Source organism: Bradysia coprophila, unplaced genomic scaffold (assembly GCF_014529535.1).
Source record: "Bradysia coprophila strain Holo2 unplaced genomic scaffold, BU_Bcop_v1 contig_588, whole genome shotgun sequence".
In the NCBI taxonomy this organism is placed as follows: Eukaryota; Metazoa; Arthropoda; class Insecta; order Diptera; family Sciaridae; genus Bradysia; species Bradysia coprophila.
Window position 1 is genome coordinate 409,592 of NW_023503827.1, and position 26,143 is coordinate 435,734.

Below are 26,143 nucleotides of genomic sequence, written 5' to 3' on the forward strand. Positions count from 1 at the left end.
GCAATAACCGTTCCCGTTGCCTTTAGTCCATCTTCGATGAAGGAGTGAGATCGTAGTAGAAGGTTTTCGCAAATAAGAGATTTAGATAAACTTAAATTTATAAGTAATAAGTGCATAGACTACGCCAAAATGATTTTTTTTCCCAAATTTTTTAAATAAAGCAGCTAAAAATTGAAAATAAAGATACCCGTGTCTCGTCTTTTTGACGAAAAAACTTGAAACCGGAAAGATTTTCCACTTTATAAATTCCTAAAACACGTGATTTGCGCCATTTTCCACCCAAATTCCACATAAGGTCTTAAGTTTGCCACTTTACAATTACAGTAGTTTTGACTGATTCACTGAATTTTGTTCTCCTTCTTCTTCCTCTTATATGCACAGAAAATAGAGTAACGTACCCAAGAGTTCACGTTAAGTGAGGATACAGAAAAGACAAATGCTGTTTCGACCTCGGGTATCGATGGCGGTCTCGGGCCAGCGTGATCTGACCATCCTCAGTAGTATCCATCGATACCCTTCCCAAGACAGCAGCAAACTTTTTCTTTGGACTAGTATTTATATGGCGCGCCATATAAAAGACGAGCTATAGGTAGACCACCAGAGAGATCGACAAACGGAATTAAGAATATTGCAGGTACAAACTGGCAGCAAATGGCAATGGATAGCAGTGGATAGAAACAGGCTGAAAAAGAAGAAGAAGAAGTATTTAAAAATATGCATAAAACACTTGCCATCTACTGATAGAAATAGGATACGTTATAGAAAGCTACTTCGAAGATAACCCTATCGTAGCATCAGAAACAAAATCACCGTCGTACAGTGCAAGTAAGAAGAAAAACCCAAAGTTTCAACAAAAAAATTTTAACAAAAAACTCCTTTCTACGCATATAGAAACATAGCAGCATATAGAAACCTGACTTATAAATTAAGAGCGATAAACATTTGCTAAAACCTTGTACATGTACTCAGGCACACACTTTTGTATAGATTTTTCAATTTAAGTTTATATTTATTGTCGCCCATTAAAATTTCTGAAAGCACTAAACGTATAAAATTTCGGCGCGACGAAAATACAATCGGCGGCGGCGGCGGCGTGAGCTATTATTTTTCGGCGGCGGCGCGCCGAAAATTTAGCAAAAAATCGGCGGCGCGCCGGCGTAAAATCGGCGGTGCACACCTCTAGGCGTAACCATTTCCAATCGGAAAATTTTCGATACGAAGCTAAATTTTTCGTTATATTTGTTTACGAAATGGCGAACGCGGATGTGATTTTCTTCGTTACAATGAATCAAAATTGAAATATTTCTCTTTGAATGTTGCATTGAATCCTAAAGAAGTCGAACAAATATTAAAATTAGCCACGTAAATCCGTTCGTTTTTAAATGTGTAGACAGTGATACTGTCACAGTGTAAAGACCCGTAGGAACCGGATTCTCTTCGAAACTTTCTCTGCAAACCATGGCGAGTATGTTTACGCAGGGTTTTGATTAGAAGATAGTTGCGCAAAAGTAAGATGCACTTGTTTTTCTTAAATTATCAAAGCGGATCAATTGAAATATTGTGCGTCCGTCATCCTTATAAGCAATTCACTTACTGTACGGACCAATTGTCGTTTTAACTGTTTGTCGTTTAAGTTTTCATGGCTTTGATGCTTAACCGTTTTTAAATATATTTCAATTGGTTATCATCATCATATTATAACTCTCTTAGACCTATTACTTCATTTGTTTATTGCGTTTTACTTCCCAGTTCATTGCTGGAATCCCTATACCTTGATATGTAATCTTCTTCTTCTTCATTGGTTTTAACAAAAAATTTTATGATATAGTGCTAGTTAAATCTCTTAACTAATTTTTGTCGTTCCTATCGACAACGGAAGATGCCTATGAGGTTTTTATAATGCCTCTATAATTTTTTCATCGACTCGTTACGGCGCAATAAACTATACGTAAAGTTTACGAACTTACCCACATCATCAAAACAAATTTTCGATTGCACCATTTAAATCATCTCTTAACATCATTCAATAAAATATTTCTAGCAAAACTATTCCCCATCCATTTTAGTGCCTCTCTCGAACAACACCATACGGGCGGTCACATAAACCAACCAAACATAATGTAAAGCATACTATACATCTCTATCTATTCACATACTCAAGATTATGCAGCATTTTCAAGCTTTATTATGTTGGCTGTTGGCTATAAAAGCATCCAGTATTCCATCATTGAAATGGGCTTTATTGTCAGTGTGTGTTGTTATATTATATATGGTGTGTTGTATTTGCTGTGGAATTGTTGAAGAGATCCTTGACCTCAACTCGATGTATAGTAGATTCCCACAAGAAGAATGCGCGAACTCGTTATTTCTCTTGGTTGTTATATGAAAATGTTTTCAGTTCTATGAACAACGCGGCTAAACGATTTTTTTATATTCTTTCCAAATTGATTGTTGTTGTTATTGTTGTGGCTTCCTTTAAACCGTACAAGATGATACAAACAAAACAACACGTGAATAATACTTTCGAGTTTATTCCAATAAAACGAACGGAATGAAGAACTAAATTATCTGTAATATGGTCTTGTATTTGCGAAATACTTCAAGAGACAGATGCATACGAATATCCACTCACATATCAGAGAAGAAGAATGAGCAAGAATTTCAGTATGCTTTTGAGTTTTAGTGAGCTGTATACATGAATTGGTTGAAGAATCTCCTCTGGTTATTTATTATGAAAATATTTATGTAATGAAACAAAGGAGGAAACGATCAGGTGTATGTTTGTGGGTTTATTTACACATTCGCTAAAAGACTACATGTATGCAGATGTCATTAGTCGTTGTGTCGATTAGTTTGAAATATCTAGCAATTCTCATGTATTGTTAGTAATTCTCAATTGAATACACCACACTTGTGGACATTACCTTCACTTATACTTTTGCAAGTATGTAGAAATTAAATAGATATTGGAGAGCCGGATGACCGTTCAAGTTATCAAGGTTGTTTAAAACGTCGTCGGCATTTGTTTTGTTGAAAAAAAAAATTTTGTAAAGGTGCTTGGACTGGAATTTTATATGTCGCTTAAGTATATATGAATAATGGTGAACTCTGAAGAAGACCTTGAAATATTGCTAAGAAATTCAGATTCAGTTTGAGTTATAAAAATAGCTAATAGACCACGGTAGAGTATTCATAGACCATTCAAATTTTGCAGGACAATCGTTTCGTGTTCCGTTAATTTAATTATTTTGTCGATGAGGATTTTCGTTTCACAAGCACTGAGGGTGTGACTAGGTTTCTTAAATGCAACGCATGTACCTAAGACATAATGTAAATGATATCCAAAAATCAAAAAAAAAAATTAAAAAATTGAACTTCAAAACAACAAAAAAGGAAAAGTAAAGAGTATACTTCTTTTGTTGCACATTCTCCGCCTAAGGGTTACAGGATTTATGCACGTAATACTCCTAAAATGTCGATTTTTTGTCTTTCATTTGATAAGCATTTTGTTTTACGTACATGTCTGTTTTCTGATTGACAAAATAATTGAAGTATTATATGTGCAAAGATCGTGAGCATAAAAGAAATCGCCGAAAAAAACAATTCACTTACCTTGGGCACCGGCTCTTCTTTTAACTAAATTATTTTTTCAATTTTTTTTTTTGGTAAAACCTTTTTGAAAAGATACATACACTTCGCTGCAATGATAAATTGCATTTAGAATCAAGTATGCGCCATTCCCAAAAATAAACTTTCGGATTGATACAATAAATGTACGAAAACATTGAATACGTTCCATCATACGACAACCTACACTTCTACTCAATTATTCAGCTGTCTCTCATATTTCGATTAGCTATTAAAATCGTTTATGAGGCTATTATACCTATCGAACGTATGCTATTACTCATACATCCACGTACAATAACGAATTTAAAAAAAATAACAAAAACAATATAACATTTTTAAGTCTAAGAACTTATATATGTTCCAACTGTTTTCACTATATCACTCTGGCATATTCAAACAAAGTATTAATTTCAGTTCCGGAGTTCGTTACCCTCTCACCATCATAACATGCGAGTATACTTACAATTCAATCGACTATATTTCATCTTCTTCCCTATTTTATACGATACGATCATAATACAAATAACCACGATGCATACAATGTACGCTTCATTTTGTTGGAAGCAATAGTGCAGGTTTATGTGTTACCTAGCTGAAATTCTCACCTTTAATAAAGTTTAGAGACGAAGAAGAATATTAAAAATATATAAAAAAAATAAGTATTGCTTACGATACAACACACATATACACAGTATACGTAACACACTCGGTTATATCTACTTTTTTATGTGAACACATAAATTTTTTTATATTCTATTCATACGAAATAAAAGGGTGCACATCCTTCCTCTCGGATATTATACGTTTTTGAAGTCTACTTACAGTCTATACTTCAGATCTGAATTGAATTGAATTTAAACTTTTAATTATTTTCTGTTGTTGTTTAGTTGAACGTTTATTTTAGGGAACTTTCTTGTGTCAAGCATTGCTTGAAAATAAATGGCAATTCTATGACTGATATATACATATTTGTCTGTGGCACTGTAATGCGATATTCATTGAGGTGTATTCAAAGTTTGTTGGTAATTGAAATCATTTCGGATACTCACGTCAAACCTACAAAACAAGAATTCTGGTCTAGACAACAAACGAAGCATATAGTTCACTTCTTAATTAACAAAATGGTTTGTTTGATTGTCTGGCGTTACGTGAATTTTATTTGACATTTCAATTTGCTGTAATAAGTGCCATGGTTCAGTTACTTTTGATATTGATTAGACATTTCATTTCTTAACTTTGCGTCCAATAGTTCACATTGCTAAAGCATTCTGGGAATATTTTGTTGATTTTTGAGATTTTTTCCGTACGTGTGGAGTAAATCAGTTTGGTTCATTTCTTTTACGCAAACCAACCCAGTATTCTGAAAGTTTTTTTTTGTCCAGTAGATAACCAATGACAAATTATTTACCGTATGGAAAATGTGACAGCTAGAACTTTCTAGTAAAAATAGAAATGTATCGCTCAACTCGACAGAAGTTTCGTTCTCCCACTGTTCGGATCTGCAGCCCAATTTTCCCATACCAATGAAGACATATATGAAGAAAATCGAGGTGCAAATATTCATAGAAAATCCTTTTGTCAGTCGAAATTTTACGAAAAATCCTCAAATTCAAAGAAAATCCAGAAGAAAATCTGCAAAATCATTTAAAATGCTCAAAAAAATGTAATAAAATGAAGAAAATTTTTGAAAAATAAAAAAAATACTTTGAAAATCCATCTAGAATCAATATGTTTAATCCAAAGTTGTTCACTTAGCTGTTTAACATGATTAACCACTTGTTATTCAAGTGATTAACCACTCAATAATCGAGTCAAACGTCTGAAATCAGTTTCTAATCATAATAAATCAACGAGAAACAGCGATTTCTCAACTGTAATCAACGAAATTTCACTGATTAGACGAGATCCAATTTTTGCGTAATCAAAGTGAGCAATCCCTCGGTTTAATCCTTGGAGAAAAAATAGAAAAATTCTCTAAAAATCTTCGAGGATTATCATTTTGAAAATCCTCTGTGAACGAAATTTACAATTATCTGCCTCTTGAAAAAGACCGACGTGAAGCCTAAGAAGAAACTACATAATCTGATCGCTTTTCTCGTGATCTATAGTCCATAAACTCATAATAAATTTGATCTTAACTTTCATGAATTATTCTGAGTCCGTGTCCCCAGACTCTATGATTTCGTAGTCTCATATGTATTTACAAATTCCAACATTGACTTAGATAATTCGTCTCGCATGCCATCTCGTATTAATGCTATCTTTATACTAAACTTTTTCCTAAAGCTTTCAACATTTGTGAAATGTGTTAGCCATATTTGACTGGTTGAATGGTTTCAAGGATATGGCCTTTAAAAAATTGATAGCACGCCCTTTAGTCATGTTGGCCTCGAAATGCTTTTTTAGGTACTAGATGTGTAGATTGTTACTCGACGCCGCCGGGCAAATGGTGTGACAAAAAAAGCATTTATCATTTGGTCGCATACAACTTTTTTCTTAAAGAAGTCAACAGAAGTTTTACTGAGTTTTTCTCAACGTTCAACATGGAGCGCTGAAAAAATGTGATTGAAAGACGTTATCATTTAAGGAAACATTAGGGCCCGAATCAAGCTCTAACTGCTTGGTTTACTGTCACTGAAAGTTTGACAAATAACATACATGAAGTTGACTTTGAACACACAAATATTGATTTATTTTTATACAAAAATATAAGCCTGAACTACTGACATTCAATATGAGGCATAAGTCACGTTGATTACGTAGACATATGTTGGTAAATTTTTTTTTTCTGTATACTGCGTAATATGCATGATGAGAATTTCTTTTGAAGGAGCAAATGTTTATGAACACCACCCATTATTGCCACTCACTCAAACCCATTTTTTAACACACTTATAAAGAAATTTGATGAAAGCACTGCTGAACAAACAGCTCCTATGAATAGAGAAATTTGCATGTTCACGAAGTAAAATGATGGAGTAGTTGGTGGATGGAAATCGCTCAGTTCACCCATTCAACGTTGATGCTCAACAAAATGGTTTGTGTTCGCCGATAAACCTTTTATATAATTAAATTACTGTTGAATTTTGAAGAAAAATATGATCAGGTAATGGTCTACGTACAACAACGGAAAGTATAATTTGTCAATCTTTTTATTATTACAGAATGGAACGGAGAGGGCTTCCAATCCTTCCGAAAAATTTAATAATTCATTTAACATAATTTCGCCGTTGACGTTTTTACAACCTTCTTCCCCATGTTAAAATTCTTCAATCTCCGAAAATCGCAGTAAAAATTTACCTTTAAAAACGAAACAAATTTCAAACTTAATTACCAGCATAATGACGTACTAAAAACCTTAAAAAAAATCCCTTCATTTTCTTAAAGAATAAAAGGAAGAAAAATCTATTCATTCATCTTTTCACACAAAAACCAAAATCAAACAATCTGCATTTCCCCAATGGTTTAGTGAGTTGGCTGTTGAAGTTGATATTACCTACGTACTTTCCATCTAGTCACATAAAACCATATCACGCCTCCACACTTTTCGCCATGTCCCATTAACTTGAGTTTTATTTTTCTTCTTTTTATGTTGTTTTTTGAGTCATCGTCCACATTGCGTCAGTATCATGAGGAATACTGACTGAATATTGAATTAAAAAAAAACTTTTATAACTCACAATCACCGAAGTATAAATGTGATTTATACGAACAAATTTGATGAAAACTTTAAATTACTTGTGTACGCATGATGAATTGCATTAAAGATTTAGAGGGTGATGTTTTGTGACTTGAGAGTATCTAATAAAGCATTATGAGTTTGGTGGTGCATGTTTTATGTTCTCTTGAATTATGTTATGAGATCTGCTATAAAATTTTAATTTTAAGTTCAGTTCTACTGAGTAACTGTAAATTCTACGACTGGAACTAATTTGTCTTTTTTAACTTTTAACGAATTTTTTTTATCATATTGTGTCAGATTGAGTGAACTAATATTCTTTTCATCTTAAATGTTTTTCCTGTGGTGTTTTTGACAACGTTAAGGCGAAGTACTCGATTTTCTCCCCTAACGAAAATAAGATTTTTAATTCCGAAAATATTGTTGTTTATGTTCCTACCCTATTTTAGCTGGCTGCACAATATCTTTTAGTATTTATTAGTTGCGTTGGTCTGTTAGATTTCGTTTTTTAAAGTTTCTTCCGCGTTTCTTACTAAAACTGGAAAAACATTTGAGATTTAATTAAATTAATTTAAATCAAGAAATTCTAGTGCTGACGTTTAATTAAATAAACTTTTGAAGTGCTTACTAGCTCCCCTGTTTGATTTTTCACCTAACAATAGCTTAATGAATTTTTCTTTGATGTGTGAAACTTATCGCGATACAACCAATAACATTTTAAATCTATTACTTATTTTGATTTAATATTGCTATTGATACGACTTCTTTTACGTCGTCTTTTATCGTATATTTAGCTATGCAAACGAACCTTATCTAGTGGTCTTGAATTCTTATTGTAGTTGGTAGAAATCATACCAACTTTCACAAATACATGTTCTTCATATTCTTCATAAGTGGCGTCATCAGCGTTATCAAAACCCAATGCAGAAAAGCTTACCAATTATTTGTGTTTTTTTAGACAATTTTTTTGAGGTTCAGGTCGGGAACAACATTTCGTTAGAAAATTTATTCTCGACCCTAATTGATATGCTATAAGTTTCGGCAAATTTCTTTGTTAAAGCAATAAAATTGTAGACCGTCTCAAAACTGACATAAAAGTACGAACATCTAAACATTAGAAACATTTATCATGCAAATTATTCTACTTACCCTTTTATCATGGGTCTCAAACACTCCAAAAAAAAGAAATTTATTCCAAAGAATTCCATTGCTTTAAAATCTGGTAAAAATACGTTTTACCATAGTAGCAATAGCATCTACCTCGTTAGCATAATACAAGCGTATCCTTTTATTTCTCATTTCACTTATTTGACTATGCACACATTACTTTATACGAATGATAAGATTTCCATATTGAAGTCACACATTTGAATACGAAAGACGATTGATTCTGCACACAAAACATTATCTCTCGTCATATTAATCGAATTCTAACTGTCGAAAATCAGAGCTGTGGTAGTTAGTCTTACATAAGCAATGATTAAAACATTTACTTCAAAATTCGTGCTACAGTGCTACACATGATATGATAACAAATAAGAACCACAGCTTAGCGCCTTTACGTTGGTGTAAAATGTAAAAGACCTACATAAATATTGATCCATCTTCTCGAACATTTACCGTTTATAATTTATAATATACTTTATATGCGTAGTAAATGTGGGTAGTGAGCGATCATACAGGGATGGTTATTGAATACCGAAAAAAAGTTTAATTGTATTATAGTACATATAATTGTGCGACTCCGATGTGTTGAAAAGAAATTTATATTTGGAGCAGACGATTTAATTATGCACTTAAATATCATGGTGTTACTTTTTGACGAAAAATAAACATCGACTAAATGAGTACTTCAGTGCGATGAACGTAAATACACGTCTCGAGTGTTTGAATACGAAATGGGCTTTTAAGAGTTTTAGTATTTTAATCGTTTAGCTGAATTGATTTCATTTGGATTTTTAAAAGCGATATTTGGATGCTGAGTTAGGTTTTTTTTTTACTCTCGCAAATATCGACATTTCGCAGAAAATGAACATTTTGGAAAAGTTTAAAATTCGTTTAATTTTGCTGGTAACATTGCGGAACGCTGTGAATAATTTAAACTCATTTTAAAGCATTCCAAATTGAAAAAATGGAGTTCCAAAACAGGACAGAAAATATAATGCGTTGTAAGATTTTAGAAGTTTCTTTATATTTTAGAAGCTTTTCAAAATGTAGTTACAATGTTCATTGCCACCGGATACATAGACAAACACCACAACCGTATGGCTATAGGTTGTGTGGCATAAGACTTTAGGAAACAATTTTTTAGAAAGAAGATTAGTTCGGATTGGCTAAAAAACTGAATATACAATTCAACATTAGGGCAATTCCCGACCCGAGTTTAATTTTTTATACTCGAGTATAAAAGTTTAAAGTTTAAGATTTTGACATTTTCGTATAAATTTGATGATTGTTGACTGAAAAATAATTACCTTTTTAGTCGACGAATTTTGGCAAACAAACTGCCTGTATGTAGCAAATGATCTCAGGAGTCCGGTTAACTAATTAGTTTTTCAATTGGACAAATATCTTGCGAGCGATAAGAGTTTGTAAAAACGGAATTTACATATTGATCACCTCATGATTTCAAAGTCTTATCGCTCGCAACATATTTGTCCAACTGAAAAACTAATTACTTTACCAGAATGCTGAGATCATTTGCTACACACTGGCAGTTAGTTTGATCAAAATCCGTCGACTAAAAAGGTAATTATTTTTCAGTCAACAATCATCACATTTATACGATAATGTCAAAATCTTCAACTTTAAACTTTTATACTCGAGTATAAAAAATTAAACTCGGGACGGGAATTGCCCTATTAAGTTTAAGTTGAAACTAACGCGCTAAAGTGTAGCTCTCATGTTGAATCTCACGGAAACTCAATGTCTAATTACGTAGGGCAGTTTGACCAGCTGGCTACGTTATTTAGTAAGTTGATTCTTCCGCAACTCCATTCGACTTAATCTGTTGACTAACAATAAATTCGACAATTCATAGTACTGGGCGTTCTAGCTTTCAAAATTAACCATTTCCTATGTAATCTGAAGTCGATTGAAAACAATTCTATTTGCTTGTAACAGATTGTAATCCAAATGTTTCTGTCATCTCCTTTTAAACAAATTATTTCCCAATATTTTCTTGATTTAGAATTTGTTAGTCAAACTCAATGTTAAATTCAATTGAAAGCGTAGCTTTAGATGATCAAGAACGCACATGTTACAACATGTATTCGTCGTTACAGGTGTTCATAATATAAAATGATAAAGCATTTTCCAGCTAACCAAATAATTGGAGATTAGATTTAGTCTTGAATGTTTTCAAGTGTATGGCATATCATATCTTCATATATCATTTTTATTAATTTTTATTCAGACCGCATTACACTTGTATATAACAAAACGCTAAATGACAAACATATTTTTTAACGTGTATACATCTCAATAAAAAAAATACCAAAACAAAACTTGCATTCGGCATTAATATAATATCACGTACATAAATACTTACGAAATGTATAAAAATTGATGATAAAAGCTTGAATGATGGATTTGTTTTTCCAATTCTCTTTTCACATATGTAGTAGGATGATAAATGAAAATATTTTATTTCTTTTGTATTTATTCATCATCGAAATGAATTGATGAAAATATTGATATTATGCGATTACAGCTCAATTAGTGTATCGATGGAAACAATGTAACAATTCTATTGATTGTAACAAATTAAACAAAAATACTACTGCTAGTTGTTCAATTTTAATTGAACCCACAAAAATACTTGACTTAATTTTTCTGCACTATCAGTAAAACAGATTTTAAATTCGTTAAATTTTAGATGTAGCTATTAGCTAGCAGCTAAGCTCGCCCTCATATTTTTCACAATAATAACGTAAACGGTATTGGAATATAGAACTTAGTAAAGAATCATACTAAAATAAATGAATTCTGAAACAAACAACACATTTTTGACACTCTTGCATCCTTTGTTTTTGTATACATTTTCTTCACTAGTGTGCTGACAATGTACTCGACTAATGAGAACTATTTTTTAATTTGACGTGCGTGTCATTCTGCTTCTTAAAGCCTCATAGAAACGCGTGATAGATTGGGAAGCATATTCTTCACTCAAGTAAAGTAAGACATTTAAAAATAAGGTTGCGACAAAGGTTTTAAGGTCGACAAAACGAGCCGGATGCAATTATTAACTAGGCCCCACCACTTGGGTGGGTCATTTCCCTTGACTGACTATCAATACTTTCAATAATTTCAGTCCCAGTTGTCTTACCATTTTTAAAAAAGCTGTTGTTTTTAAGAACACAAAATTATAGTCAGATGAAAAAGCGCAACAAGAATGGTCTATTTGCTACATCATTATTTGAGTATCTCTTTTATTTTCACTGGGCGTTTAGAAAACTCAAAATTAATTTAATTTTCTGAGGAGCTGCGTGAATCGAAGGTTCAGCGAGCGATGTTTTACATCCAATAAATATGAGTACTTAAAAACGCTTTTAAAATGGCATATTTCTTGCCTACCTCTTGAATAAATTAAACTCGTGTGAATTACGGCCTTCGCTTCGCTCTGGCCGCAAAGTTCACACTCTTTCAAAAATTCATAAGCCCAAGCATGGAAAATAGGAAATTATAACACGATCGGGAGAGGTATTTTTGAGTATGTTATACATATACTGAGAAGAATACAAACAAACAATATTTACTACGATTGAATATTGTCTCCTATTGTCCAGCGAGGTACATTTAACACCTAATATGAGTCTCCTATATAGTCTACTAAAAGCGCTGAAAAGGCGGCGTATTTCCTGCCTACCCTTGAAAAAATATAACTCGTGTGAATTACGGCCCTCGCTTCGCTCTGGCCGCAAAGTTCACACTCGTTCAAACATTTTAGGAACGAAAAAAATTCTTTTCAGAATACGGATTTCACGCAAAAATTGTCGTATATCCCAGATTACTAGTTCAATAAAATTCCAATGTTCGAGTTTAACCACATGAATTACGCTACTGGTCGAAATTGATTTTTGAAGCATCTGAGAATTACTCAAGCTATCGGTTTCTCAAGCAAGCAAGCAAAAACTCTTTTGGTAAGTACTTCTTAATTGTTTCTGGAAATCCGTTGCAAAAATGTCGTGGTATAACAAGTTATGTTTACAATTACTCCAAACTCACTACTCCAATATCATTCTCTGTCAATTAAAACAAAAAAATCGGGTAAAAATTACTCAAGTTTTCGCGTGGTAACAAGGAAAAGCGTCTGTGTAGAATTTCTACCATCTCGTTGTTCGAACATTATCCATCTGCAAACTAAGAGTCAAGAGTTTCAATCTTCGTCGATTAAGACAAAATCTTTGAAAATCGGATAAGAATTATGGAAGTTATCGCGGTAACAAGGAATAAAATTCTATTGAGAATTACTCCCATCTCATTACCCCAATATTGCCCATCTACGAACTTAACCTCATGATTTTCATTTTCCGTCGATTAAAACCAAAATTTTGCAAATCGGTAAAGAATTACTCGAGTTATCGAGTCCACAAGTGTACGGACGTTTTCTGTATTTAACGTTTTTTTGCCAATGTAGAACATTTTCAAAATATCATAGTGAACTTAGCGTTACGGACATTTAAGGGTATTTTCTTTCATAAGACCCTGACTTTCAGTCAAGGGAATAAAAAAAATTTGGACAAAAAACTCAAGATAAATCTATCAAATCTATCACATTTACTCGCTGTTACTGCGTAACGGTTAGGAGATTTATATATTGACTTGAGTTGTTCCATCCCTCACGTTCGACTCAAGCTGCAAGCAATACACTTGTCAAAATCAAAATCTCCAACCCTACTATACTTCAAGAGTCTACCTGTCTCTCTTTAACCATTACATGTGGTTAAATAATGCAATTTGAACGGGACAATTGGAAAATATTCGAGAAAATTGTTGTAACTACCAGTCGCAACAACATAAAGAACCGTATTAAATGACCTGGAAAAATCCATTTGTTTGCATTATTTTTTTTTAAACAGTCAATTCATATTATTTTCATGACCCGTATTGGCCCCAGAGACACATTAACCTTATTCAAAAACTTTCAAATTTAATACAATAAATTTCATTCAACCCATTAAGGAAATAGTCATGTATCATGGCTTATACTCTACTTTCCTGTGTAAATGGTCAAAGCTCAAAATTAAATTTCTTTTATTACCGTTGAAGTAAATATCCTATAGTCCTTTCCACAGAGATAAAATATATCCGAAACACTTAAATTGTATATAATACAAATCTCTTAAACTTTCGTAACAAAATATATAAAATAAAATTTACATTTTTGAAAAATGGAGTTCAATTAACTTTACAAATTGCGTGGTCTTTTAATAGTTTTTTTTATTTGCTTTTGTTTTGGATAAAGATTTTCTATTGTGGGTGTGTTGGTGAATGAATTATGGTCGGATTTGGTGTATATATAATACTGTGTTTATAACGAAAGGTTTTATCAAATATTTTAATGTTCGTTTTAATCTTTAAAGAGGAATTGTTATGTTTTATTCATGTTTAGATATAGATATTAATATGTACATCAACAACAAATACGCACACAAATCCTTTCTTCCTTTATTCAGAAATTTGATCCGAATTTAGAGAATATTTTTAGAAATTTATTATTGTTAGAAAATTCAGAACTAATGGTAGAATTCTCATTCGAATCGGTAATTCTACACACAAAGATAAAGAGTCATTACTTGGGATACGTTTAGATATACGGAAATAAGCAGCATTGTGTTCACTTTAAATCCGATTCCATGAATTACGTTTTATTACCATGATCGTAAAAGCTACTTAAAAGCTATGAATAAGTAAATTCATGTGTTCACATTTTTCAATATCACGACTGATGTATCCGTAAATTAACATTTAAATTAATAATTCAAATCGTTAAAATCAAATATTTTTTGGCACCCATGAATACAGCGCCTTGGAAAAGGTAATTCTAAATAAAAACAAGTAGCAGAATCAGCAAAACAGGAACTTATCCGCCTGGTGTAACCAAAAATTACTTTTTACATCATTAGCTGAATGTATAGGCCCCCGTTAGTAGACATTTAAACTTTTAATTATCAATATTATTCCTTGTATAATTCACATTCACATTCACTTCACATTCATCGAAAATTACGGCTAAACTGATTGACATTATAAGAGACATTAAGGAAAATACAACCCAAAGCATATTAAAATAACCACCTACAATGTTTGGTTCGAGCATTCAGCTTTTAGAATGCGAAGTTTTTTCGTCTCATTATTCTTCCTTTTTTCATTTGGAAGTGAAAATCAAGACAATTTTTTTATTTCTTTTAAAATTCAAAGTGTCAATAAAACACTCTCTATTTCGCTTGTCGCGAAGAAAGAGTGTTTTTACTGCACGACATTTTATTCAATCTGTTCGGCGTGATGACCTTTCACCATTCAACAGGAGCCAGCTGATGCTTTTGATCACTTGTTAATTAAATACTCGAATTAATTAACATTTCTTTTTTTACTTTTATTTTGAGTGGGAAGTTGTAGTGAGGGTTGAGTGAGAAATTGTCAATTTAAGAATTAATTTTCGCCCTAAAAAATTGTACTGTAACATATTCAATAGATTGCGTTAACTGCATCAGTAAATTGGATACATTTATAATGATGGGTATCTGATCAGATAATAGTCTTAGCAAATACATTTCTAACTGAGCATCGCTTTCAGTATTGTGATAGCATAAATGATAGTTAATAATCGTTCAGCAGAAATGGTAACGCCCTACACTTCTTACACAAAAGAATTTCCGTCTTTCACACAGGAATCGTTGAAAGGTTTTTTTTATCTTATAAAAGATGGGAGGACTGCTTTTCAAAAGAAAATTTTTTACAAATTTTTATTGTAAAACTAATCTACAATGTGAACTCATGGACAACTTTAACAATTTACACTACACTCTCACGCTTTTCCTAGACAGAAGACTGGAAATAACGAGACTATTGGAGGGTAAATAACGATATTCGAGTAAATCTTCACTTTGGCAAGGAAATCGGATTAATTACACAAAAAAAAAAAAAATATCATGGGAGCGCGTTAGCTGAGCGGTGACGCAAGTCCTATTACTAAGGAAGCTAGGGCTTCTTGAAGTTCCCATTTAAGAACACCTTTATGTGTGTGTTATGTCTGGTAGTAGAACAAATTTGTAGCGTGGGAACGAGTCAAAAAAATTAACTCTTGATATGTTGTCCTGGAAATGTTGTGGATCACTTTTGCCAATGCAAGTGGTGTTGGGGTCACAATATTCGCGACATTTTTCGCGCTTTTTGTGCTAGCAAATTTCACAGCCTATTTTTTGTAAAAGTTCGTAAGCTGTAGGTATCATTTGTATTGATAGAAGTGGGGTCACAGGGGTTTCTTTAAGTGGTGGAAGGATGGTTAGAAAATTACTTTTGATATGTGTATGTACAGGAAATCGTTCATGAAAAGCATTTTAAAGGGATATGAGGTAATCATCAAGATTTTTAGGGATTCATATTTTTTGATTATTGCTTAAGTCACTACACAGATTACTTCATTTTTATGAACAAATAGTGACATCATGACCATCACTAAAAATATGAATGATCTCACAAAAAAAAACGTGATTCAATTTGATTTCATTGGTACTATACTTCTAATGCGTAGTAAGAATGACTCATTTAGGAAATCAAACTTCTTTTACGCAGTAACTCTTTTACACATTAATTCTTTTACGCAGCAATTCTTTTACGCAGCAATTCTTTTACGCATGACATCATTGATAAATTTAATTGACCTGCAACTCAATTTCTTTTGCGCAGTAATTCCTTTTATACGTGTTACGGCATGTTTCATTTTCATTTACATTGCCTAATCACGTAAATCATTGTACTTACGAGGTTCCAAGTTGTTATTTGACAAGTGGGGAATACAGCCCTCCCCTTCGGGTCGGCCTGTCACACCCCACTTATCAAAAACAAAACTTGGAACCTCGGAAGTAATATACTATTAATGGTTTTTGACTGATATCAGTTGTTTTGGAAGTATGCAAAGGGACCTGCATCACTTTTACTCTTTTAAGGGTTTTTGACTGATCGTCTGTACCGTGTTGTAAACATCGTTGTGAACGAACAGGAAGGTATATCCATTTTTCCATTAGTAAATTTACTTTTAGTTTTGCTTTTAAGAACAAAATGCTTTCACAATTACTCCAGGCACACGACAAAAGTAGTGAAGTCTTGACGCTAATCCTGTTTTAAATTGTCTTTCGAAGTGAGTCCATTATCCCCCTTTAATTTATGTGTTTATTTGCCACAATAAACCTTATGCGAAAAACTAACTTCCAGAGTTTCGTAAACAAAGCAACTATACAAATTCAGATCGTTTTTATAACGCAAATAACATTTTTCATAGTTATTTTTCCTTCTTCCTATATACAAAACCTTTCTCAAAATGATTTACAACTTATGCTAATGAGAAAACAAAACAAACCTAGCCCAGCACTAAATAAATCATCAATACATCACATTTCCCTAATATCTACTTTATTTGACAAAAAATAAAATAAAGTTTGATTACATGCCCCATATTTTATTGATAGCCCACACTCCAATATTTTCCATTTTCCAACACACATTGAACCGAAAAGAAATAATGTATACATTTCTGATTTCTATTTATAGTCCCAAAATATAAAAAAAAAAACTCCGCATAAAATGTGTGTGTGCAAATAAATAAATATTTCACCCCAAGCCCCAAGTAGAAATTATTGAAAATTTCTTGTTTCATCCAGCCATAAGTTTCCAAACAACAATATAATAAAACTTAGAAAACGTGAACTATCAATCATCTTTGGGATTGCATGTACAAGTAATATTTTGTGGTGTGTTTCAAAAACTTATTCCGAAGAAAAGTCTTCTTCGATATCGCATATACAACAAATATGGGATGGTTTTCATGGTTGTGTGTATATTGTTTCAGATTATGTTTTGCTTATAAATATAACGGGGCAAAAGAAAATTTATGCCGAATGAGTATAAAATTAGAGTTGCTAAGGAGCATGCGTTGTGTTCCATTTTTTATTTTCCATACGAATTGAGGTCGATTGTACATAATATCTTGCATTTTCAATACCTATATGTGTTTTGTATTGTATAATGAAAATTATCATTATCGTAGTTTCTTTTTCGTATAAAAATCGAATTGGATTGGAAGCGTGTAGTAACGACATTTTTACTCGTTTGTATTGCGGTTTTCCGACCAATGTTTAACATTATTAAATCGGTCAATCAAATGACCTACACAAAAATTTTAATTTAATAAATTTTCATTGGTTTGAAAATATGTTGGTTGTTGGCGAAGTGTGCATGCAAAGAATTGCATCGCTAGCGTCAATTTTGGTTTTACATTTATTATGACCAAATAATTCTTTTTAACTTCTTGCATTGCTACTTTCATTGCTTGTGAGCTTATTCAGAAATTTATGTCTCCAACTATTTTATACCTTATTACCAGAAAATAGCTATTTATACCACTGAGCGAGGGGGAAACCACTCTTTTGTGATTAACATGGTTAATCAGTTAATCTGTTTATCAGAAACATAAGTTTTGTGAATCCAGACGGTTAATCGGTGATTAACACTGATTAACCGCTACATTTCACGTTTATTTGTAGTTTTGAGACGACTCCCCGGTCAAATGCTGGTTAGTCACCAATTCGTCATCATGTTAATCACTGATTAATCATGTTAATCGTGTTAATCACATCAATAAAAAAGAGTGGTTTCCCCCTCGCCACTGAGTGATAAATCCTTTTTTTTCTTGTGCCTAAAATCATTTATCACCCAGTTGCAAACAACGTTTTTCAAAAAAAAAGGAAAACCAACAAATGTATCAGGTTTCGTTCACTGAGTTGAAAGATTTACAATATGTATTGTCACACTCGGCCTACGGCCTCGATTGACAATCTAGCATTTATCACTCGGTGGCATAAATTACTATTGTACTACTTTGTAATATAATTTACGTGTTACGGCAATATTAATGTCACTTCGTTCAACTCGTCAAAATAAGCACTTGGACCCGCGGAAGTAATGTACTGTTAGATTTCTGACCGATAGATGTGTAATTGAGAGTCAACAAAAAATCTAGCCCTATAAGGTTACCAAAAACAACTTAAAAGTTTTCGAATTATCCTTGTTCCTTTTGCGTAAAATCAAAGCCTAAAGTTTTTCGAGTTAAACTTACCTTACCGTGATGTGAAGGTTACCAAAGTTAGGTTATACTAATCTATTTTTCTGGATCATGTTTTAATCAATTTTTAGGGTCCGTCCTATCGTTTAAGCCTGAAATGAAAAAATCATCGTCTTAGTATAAATTATTTGAAAGGCTTTCTTGTGATAGCTCATTTGAAAGGTATTTCGATTGTGAATACAAAAAAAAAACTTCCAGAAATAAATTCAAATAATTCTGAGCTGTGGCTGGTGCAAGGTTAAAATTAGGTAATGAGTGATTCGAAAACTTTAAAGTAGGGGAATAGTATGTAACCTCACTCTCGGTTACACATCCACATCGATCACTCCTAATTTGCAAGCGTAACGAAATCCAGAATTATAACAGAATAGTAGGGTGCTACATCCACATTTCAAGACAAATTTGTTGTCGTTCGTGTACACCACTTTCATTCATTAATTCTTAATTTGAAACTTGGCTATCCATCACGTAAGATCAAAATAATATGTAGAAGAAATGAAATATTATTAGTTTTTACCGCTGCTAATAGCAGCTAAATCGATGTCAACTTTACGCATTATTGTTGTTTGCGAATTTAGGTCGTACCATCTAAATTAACAACAGAAGTTATTTGTGCTAATAATGAATGATACAAAGAACTTTTTTTTTCCATCGTGACACTTTTCATATACAATATAACGACCCTCACAAAACAATTTCTCATACTCAGAACAATCTTAAGCTTAATCCTGAAAACCTATATTATACGAAAAATCACAGTTTTATGATACATGAAATGCCACTTAAACAAGTAGACTTCTGCAATTGTTTGCGATCTATCAGAAAATTAACAATTTTTTATGACTACACAAGAAATACAAAGTCAGTACATATATTGTGTGATGACTTTTAAAAGCATTAAATCTCCCCTTATAACTTTCTCAAAGAAATTGGAATTTAAATACTGTAAACTTGGTGATTACTGGAAATTATTCGTGGAGAACCAAAGCGTTCATACAATAAGATCGAAATATCTTCGTGCGTTAAATCAATATCGCAAAGACAAGAGATATATAACATATTTGGATGAGACATATCTAACCCTCGGTCAAAAGATCAACGACAAGGACTGTAATCGATTGAAAAGAAAGTTAAATTCGACGTCAAAAGAAACAGTTCAACGTCTAATAATTGTTCATGGTGGTGGAATAAATGGATTTATAAATAACGCTTTGCTGATTTTTCAACCCGATGCGAATTCTCAGCACAAAGGAATGAACTATGGCATTTTCTCCAAATGGATGGTGGAAAAATATTTGCCAAATTTACCCGAAAATAGCGTGATCATATTTGATAATGCTTCCTATCACAACGCGCAAGTTAAACGGTCTCCACATTTAAATTCAGATGTCCACGAAAGGTGTGACGAAAAACTTGACTCAAATGTCTTACAAAGAACGGATTCAAGTAAGAAGTTCAAAATTGACAAAATTGTTGAAGGTGCGGGACATGTAGTATTGAGACTCCCACCATACCATACAGAGCTCAATCCCATTGAGAATATTTGGGCGATTACAAGAAACTCAATATTAAAACAATATTCAAAAAACAATTATGTCGACACTACTGAATTGGTAATTGAGGAATTTTCGAAAATTACGTCTGAGGATTGGCATAAATCAATTTGTAGTGTCCAGATAATTGAAAAGTTTTATCAAAATTTAGACGTAAATCTGAACAATTACATTCAAAATTCATTATTTGACTAAAGTGATGAATACGCTACTCCGTTAAATTGACGTGAAATCATGTGTTAAATTATACTGTAACTTCTACTTGTTTTCATATTAAATTGAAATTTGAATCTTCGTAATTATATTTATTGCTTCACTGACTTCATTAATTAAAGTAAAAACCATCGAAGGAAGGCTATGAGAAAATTGAATATGAGGTAAATCCCCAATAAATGGTCATGTTGAAGCACTTTCTCTGTAGTACTCGTTCAGAAAACAAACATTTGTGTGATATGTGACTTTCATCAAAAATATATCAGGCGAGCCACAATAACTTCAGTTATTTAGTTTAGTATGTTGTAGTGATTTTTACTGATCTACTGAAATTTTTCAAAAAATAATCGTATTTTTAGTGGCCTAACAGGCAAACTTTTTGGGCGGAAGTAAATATCGCTTCACACACTCAAAATAAAATTTTACCCACTGCAAAACGAAAAATCTATTTTGTGCCATCGAGTGATAAATGCTTTTTTCTGAACCAGTGACAAAAAATAAACCTTTCGTTGTCTTTATTGTTGTAGACAACTCGGTGATAAATGCTTTTTAGGCACACAATTTGTATTGTCACGCTCGACCTTCGGCCTTCAATCGGGACATCTAGTGCCCAAAAAAACAATTGTGTTCGTTTTATCGAAATTTATAAAACGATCCAAATGTTCCACGCATTCGTCTCTTCATTCATTTATTGATCAATTTATTGGTTTCTGCCTGTAACCACTAGTGCAAAAAGTTAACCGTCAGTTAAAGAGTGAAGAAAGACCCATCATACGTCACCCAAAGCATCCATGAAAAAGTTCACTTTTCGAAGCTTAGTTGCAGAAATAACTATTTCTCATCTCAGTGATGAAAAGTAAAACATTGGTTGCCTTTATTGAGAAAAACGTTGTATGCAATTCGGGGATAAATATATATTCTGTGTGACAAGACACAGCCTTTCATAAAAAAATTTTTAAGTTCTAAAATCCTCGATTGCCTACGATTTAAAGTAACGATATAACTGCAAATTTCTATAAAATCTAATTCACCTTAAAGAAGCTATAAATTTTATACGAATGTTTCCTCTTTTTATGACTTTATCATTATTAAATGATACTTCAACCATAAAAATAGGAATGAATTGTCTAATAAAATTATTTTCTCAAATAGTTCCATATGTTAGACAGCAAACCTCATTATAATTTGGTCATCACTCATCGTCGTCATCGCCCATAATTTATATTTCGGTTCCACATCGATACGCGTTTTCTAATTTATCCAAAAACAAGGGGAAACGAAGTAAAAATATATCACCAAAGTACACCACAGAGTCGCAGAGAATATTATTTAGGGAAAAAAAAACCTTTTGACATGTAATAGCTCTTTAAATTAATTGGTTTTGAATGTCGAATATATTACGACAAAGTATTTAGCCATATTTCATCATGAAGAAGCATAGAGCAAACGAAGGGATATACTGAACACTCGTGTATAATAGGGGTTTTCGATGTCACAACGAAATGAGTTTTTGTGACACCTAAATTCGAACATTTAAAAAAAACGAAACGAAAATTTATTTGAAAACACCGTCGATTATGTACTTGAATTTTTCACTCTTTCTTTTGAACGTTTGCTTTATTGGTTTATGGTTAAAGGATCAATTGAATTTTCTTTTCTAATTTAAACTGTCAACAATCTTTGAATAAGGTTACAGACGGTCAAACCTTCATTTATTATATTTGTTAAGTGCTCCTTTTCGCGTACTTGAATAAATTTGTGACCGTATTATTCGTCGAAATAAACCGTTTTTTTGCTGTTAGGGATTCCAGTGTTGTAATACAAAGTTTTATTTATGGTTGTTTTGACGATACGTCTCTCGAAAATAATTAATTAGGCGATCAAAAAGAACACTTTGGTTTGTAGACGCAATGTTATATCATGATTTTATTTTTGAATGACTCTGTGTCTGGGAGCACTTAAAATATATTGTGATATAAAAATCGTGATTTTTCAAACTCAGCTATTCTTTGCTAAATTCGAAAATATTGGATATCCCCAAGCGTTACGTACTTTTGAACACTCATGTACACACGACTCCATCTTATGTAAATAAGTTTCAAATTGTTTGTCCAATTTTTTCTTCTACTTTCATGAACCAAAATCAACTCTGCAAATATTTCGCACTGTAAATTGTCCGTAAGCCAAACAAAATTGTTATCTAACATTGGTTGTCAACAGAACTGTATAGCTTATTCCATTGAGAGCAATTCAGGCAACGAAAAATTTACACAAAACATTTTTAACAGTTGAAAAATATGTAAATTTGGAGTTTGTTTACGTCAAACAAACAAGTTCATGAACTGACGCGTTTTTCTTTTTTCCTTTTCTCTAAACAGGTACAAATTATTGAGTCTCAGTCCTCATTTTTTGTCTTGTTTACTGCATTTAGCTTAGCACACGTGCATGGCGAATATAGGAAAACGTAATAAATGAGCCGCCCGGAAAGCATTTTTCCCGCTTATAAAATATCGAAACATTTGCGCAAATATGACTGGTATAAAAATTTATTTAAAATTGCTTATTAAACAGAAATATAATCCCCTTTTTATGAATTTAATACAAGGGAAGGATACACTATTCTGCTGACATTATATGTAGATTTTATCTTTAAAAACATTTGCTGTTTGGAGTAGGGAACTGCAATTACCTTACCATTCAAATACAATTCACAACACAAATATCCCGCATTTTACGGAAAATTAACAAAATATGAGTGTCGATTTAGCTCTTGAAAATTCTAAATATACTTGACTAATTGGTTTTCATATGATGCTCTTTTATGGTCACTTTAACGCGCACATTTTGAATTTGAAGAGTAGATACTTTGAATATTTCATTTAAAAAAAAAGTTGAGCATTTATGGAATCCTTTCATTCTCTGTGCATAGAGAGAGCTCTGTGCATACTATCATCGAAATAAATCAAATTTGATTATTTTCTTAGTCTGTTCGGATCAACGAAATTCAAAAGAAGTTTATTGTCGATTCTTTGTGGTATAATTTGCATCGAATATGATATAACTGCGAATAGGGGCAATGTCCCCCAAATACATTATAGAAGTAACTAACGTCTCTTCACGATTGGTTTTATCTTCGCAATAATTTTAGCAGGTGTAACAGCCAATTTATTTCATTTGTTCATTAACACATTTTTGATAGGCCTATCAATCTAATTCGTCTCTGTCACTTACGTATTTAGTCATCCGGCTAGGCTAGACATACAATTAAACTTTGGATTTGTTTATTCAGTTCACAGACCTAAATGAATTTCATTTATAATTGGAAGTGTATAATTGTGTTTACATACCAAATCAGTTTTAAAAGCATCTGCAACGCAATAGAGAATATAAGATAAGAGATAACATCGATCATACATTTTCCATGAATAAGTTATTCCCACAAAGGGATTATTATGCATACCAACAAATATAATATTACTTTGGTAATCAAACTGCTATTCTGTGGACTGAAATGTAAATTCAAAAATTTCGTAACTTGTGAAATTCTCAAATGGTTTTGTGATGGAATGTTTTTTATTATCAAAATGTCAACTTTAGCATTATGATATAGAAATATCTTCTTCGAACTAGGGTAATTCTAGTCAGTTGAAGTGAAATTCCAAATTTTCTGGATGTTCGATGACTAATTACAAGTAAACTTCCAGAACTTCTTATTATTGAACTTCAACTGAATTTCCATATTTTAAGTCGACTTATAAGTAATACGTCTAATGTCAGTAAACCTAAGCTCAAAAATCTAGGTATTTGCTGTATATTTGGGGGCTGAAACGATGTGCATACTCGTGTTCTGTGACACAAATACGATGAATATCTAGCCTACATTTAGGTAAGATATCAGTTAAGCACCTAAATTTCTTCGGATAGTATTTGCATACTTCTAGGCCGGGTTCGCTTGGTTCCTAAGACTCGGTAAGTCATTAACTCGTTAAGTGGTCCAGACGTAAACTTGTCCAAGACTGGAGGCCTCTAAGCAAACAATAAACTTAAATCGGAGGTTGGACATAGATCAAATAAATCATTTGACCAATTGTAAGATAACAGTGACTTAAACAAACAAAAACTGTCACACATAATCGTAAGATAATCCTCAAAATCTTAACGTCATCCAACTTATGTCAACCATCACCATTTTATGACTGACTTATTCCTTTAACTTCAATAAAATGTGTAGAAGTTAAGCACACTGTCACTATATACCATTTTACAACGCAAATCACCATTCTCATTCAATGAATACAATGCTATCTCGTTAAATGCCCTATTATTACGTATTTAGAACAAAACTAACGACCTTATAAATATAAATTAATCAAAATCTTTATCTTGGCGCCGAAATAACAACAAAATGTAATATAGCTAAAAAGCTTCTCATTCATTCATTCATCATAATACCATACAATGTGACTATATAGTGTAAAGTATTACAATACTACAATCGTGATATTTCCAACAAAAGCATAATCATCGTCATCGTCACATGAAAAACATAACAAAAGTTGTGAAATTGTATTTTCCCATATCATATACTAAAGTACATAAATCGTATAAAACTGTACGCAACGCATTCAATTTTCCATCAAAATACATATTTACTTGAAACCTTCTTTTTTCATCCATGTGTGCCTCATATCGCATACACAAATGGATCTTACTGATACGAAATTACACAATATTTGTTTTGTTTTGATATGACGTACATTATACTCACTGTACTTCGGTGTATATTTTATTTCGTTTAGATCTCAAGTTATAAATGTAAATTTTTTCATGATAATAATAACAACAAACTAATAACACACAAAAACAAAAAAATTAGTTCTTATTACATTAATGCTACACCACACCATGTATATACGACTACGGCGTACATATATTAGTTTGCTCATAATTTCAAATAAATGGGTGATAAAACACCTGTGTTAATAGGGAATTTAGGCGTAGGTGATAAAAACTTTATTGGGTTTTGATTTAAAGGTTAAATTTACCTCTTAATTTAAACATGTTTTTATGTAATTAATTTTGTTTATTGTCTTGAGAGAAACGTTAAAGACTGCCGGTTAGTTTTTCATTAACCGAATTAAGCTTGATGCAGATGAGCGTGGATGTAAAATGGGGATTATGTTTTGGTATTCGTTTTTGTTCCAGAAAGAGTATAATGATTGCAAAGGCATTTCACCAAACCTTTCTTTTTTATCGACGTAATAAAAGTATGAATGCTAAAGAATGTGCCGTATCTGTTGTTGTGCATATGTAAGAAGTGAATTTCAATCTTTGTTCTTCGGGCTTACGATTTGCTATCATAAAAATTTTGAAATTAATCGTATTGTTTGACGTTCAGACAGAACACTGATATCTGTTTTAAAAGCAGAGAGATATTACACAATTTGACTTTCATAAGTCGACTGATCAGTCAACATTCGGAAGAGTGAATAATTTGATGCACTAAACAATTCAACTTATGAATTGCGCAATAATTTTTGAAATTATTTGTGTACATTACTTAGCTGTGATCTTTCGAAATTTATTTTTGTTTGCGTAAAGCTTAGATTCATTTTTTTTTTTCAAGTTTACCACAGCTCGTTTGTTCTGAAACAATTTTCAATAAATATGTTTTTACAGTTTCTTCACTTCTAAAAGTGTGCTCGTGTTCCGATCCACATCTAATTG

The 26,143-nt window shown here is 32.3% G+C and overlaps 1 protein-coding gene across 1 annotated transcript in view; it reads left to right on the forward strand.

The window, feature by feature from the left end:
* The window catches only part of LOC119083335 (3-phosphoinositide-dependent protein kinase 1), a 107,510-nt gene that overhangs the window by 1,500 nt on the left and 79,867 nt on the right, over nucleotides 1-26,143 (forward strand). The window lies entirely within an intron of this gene.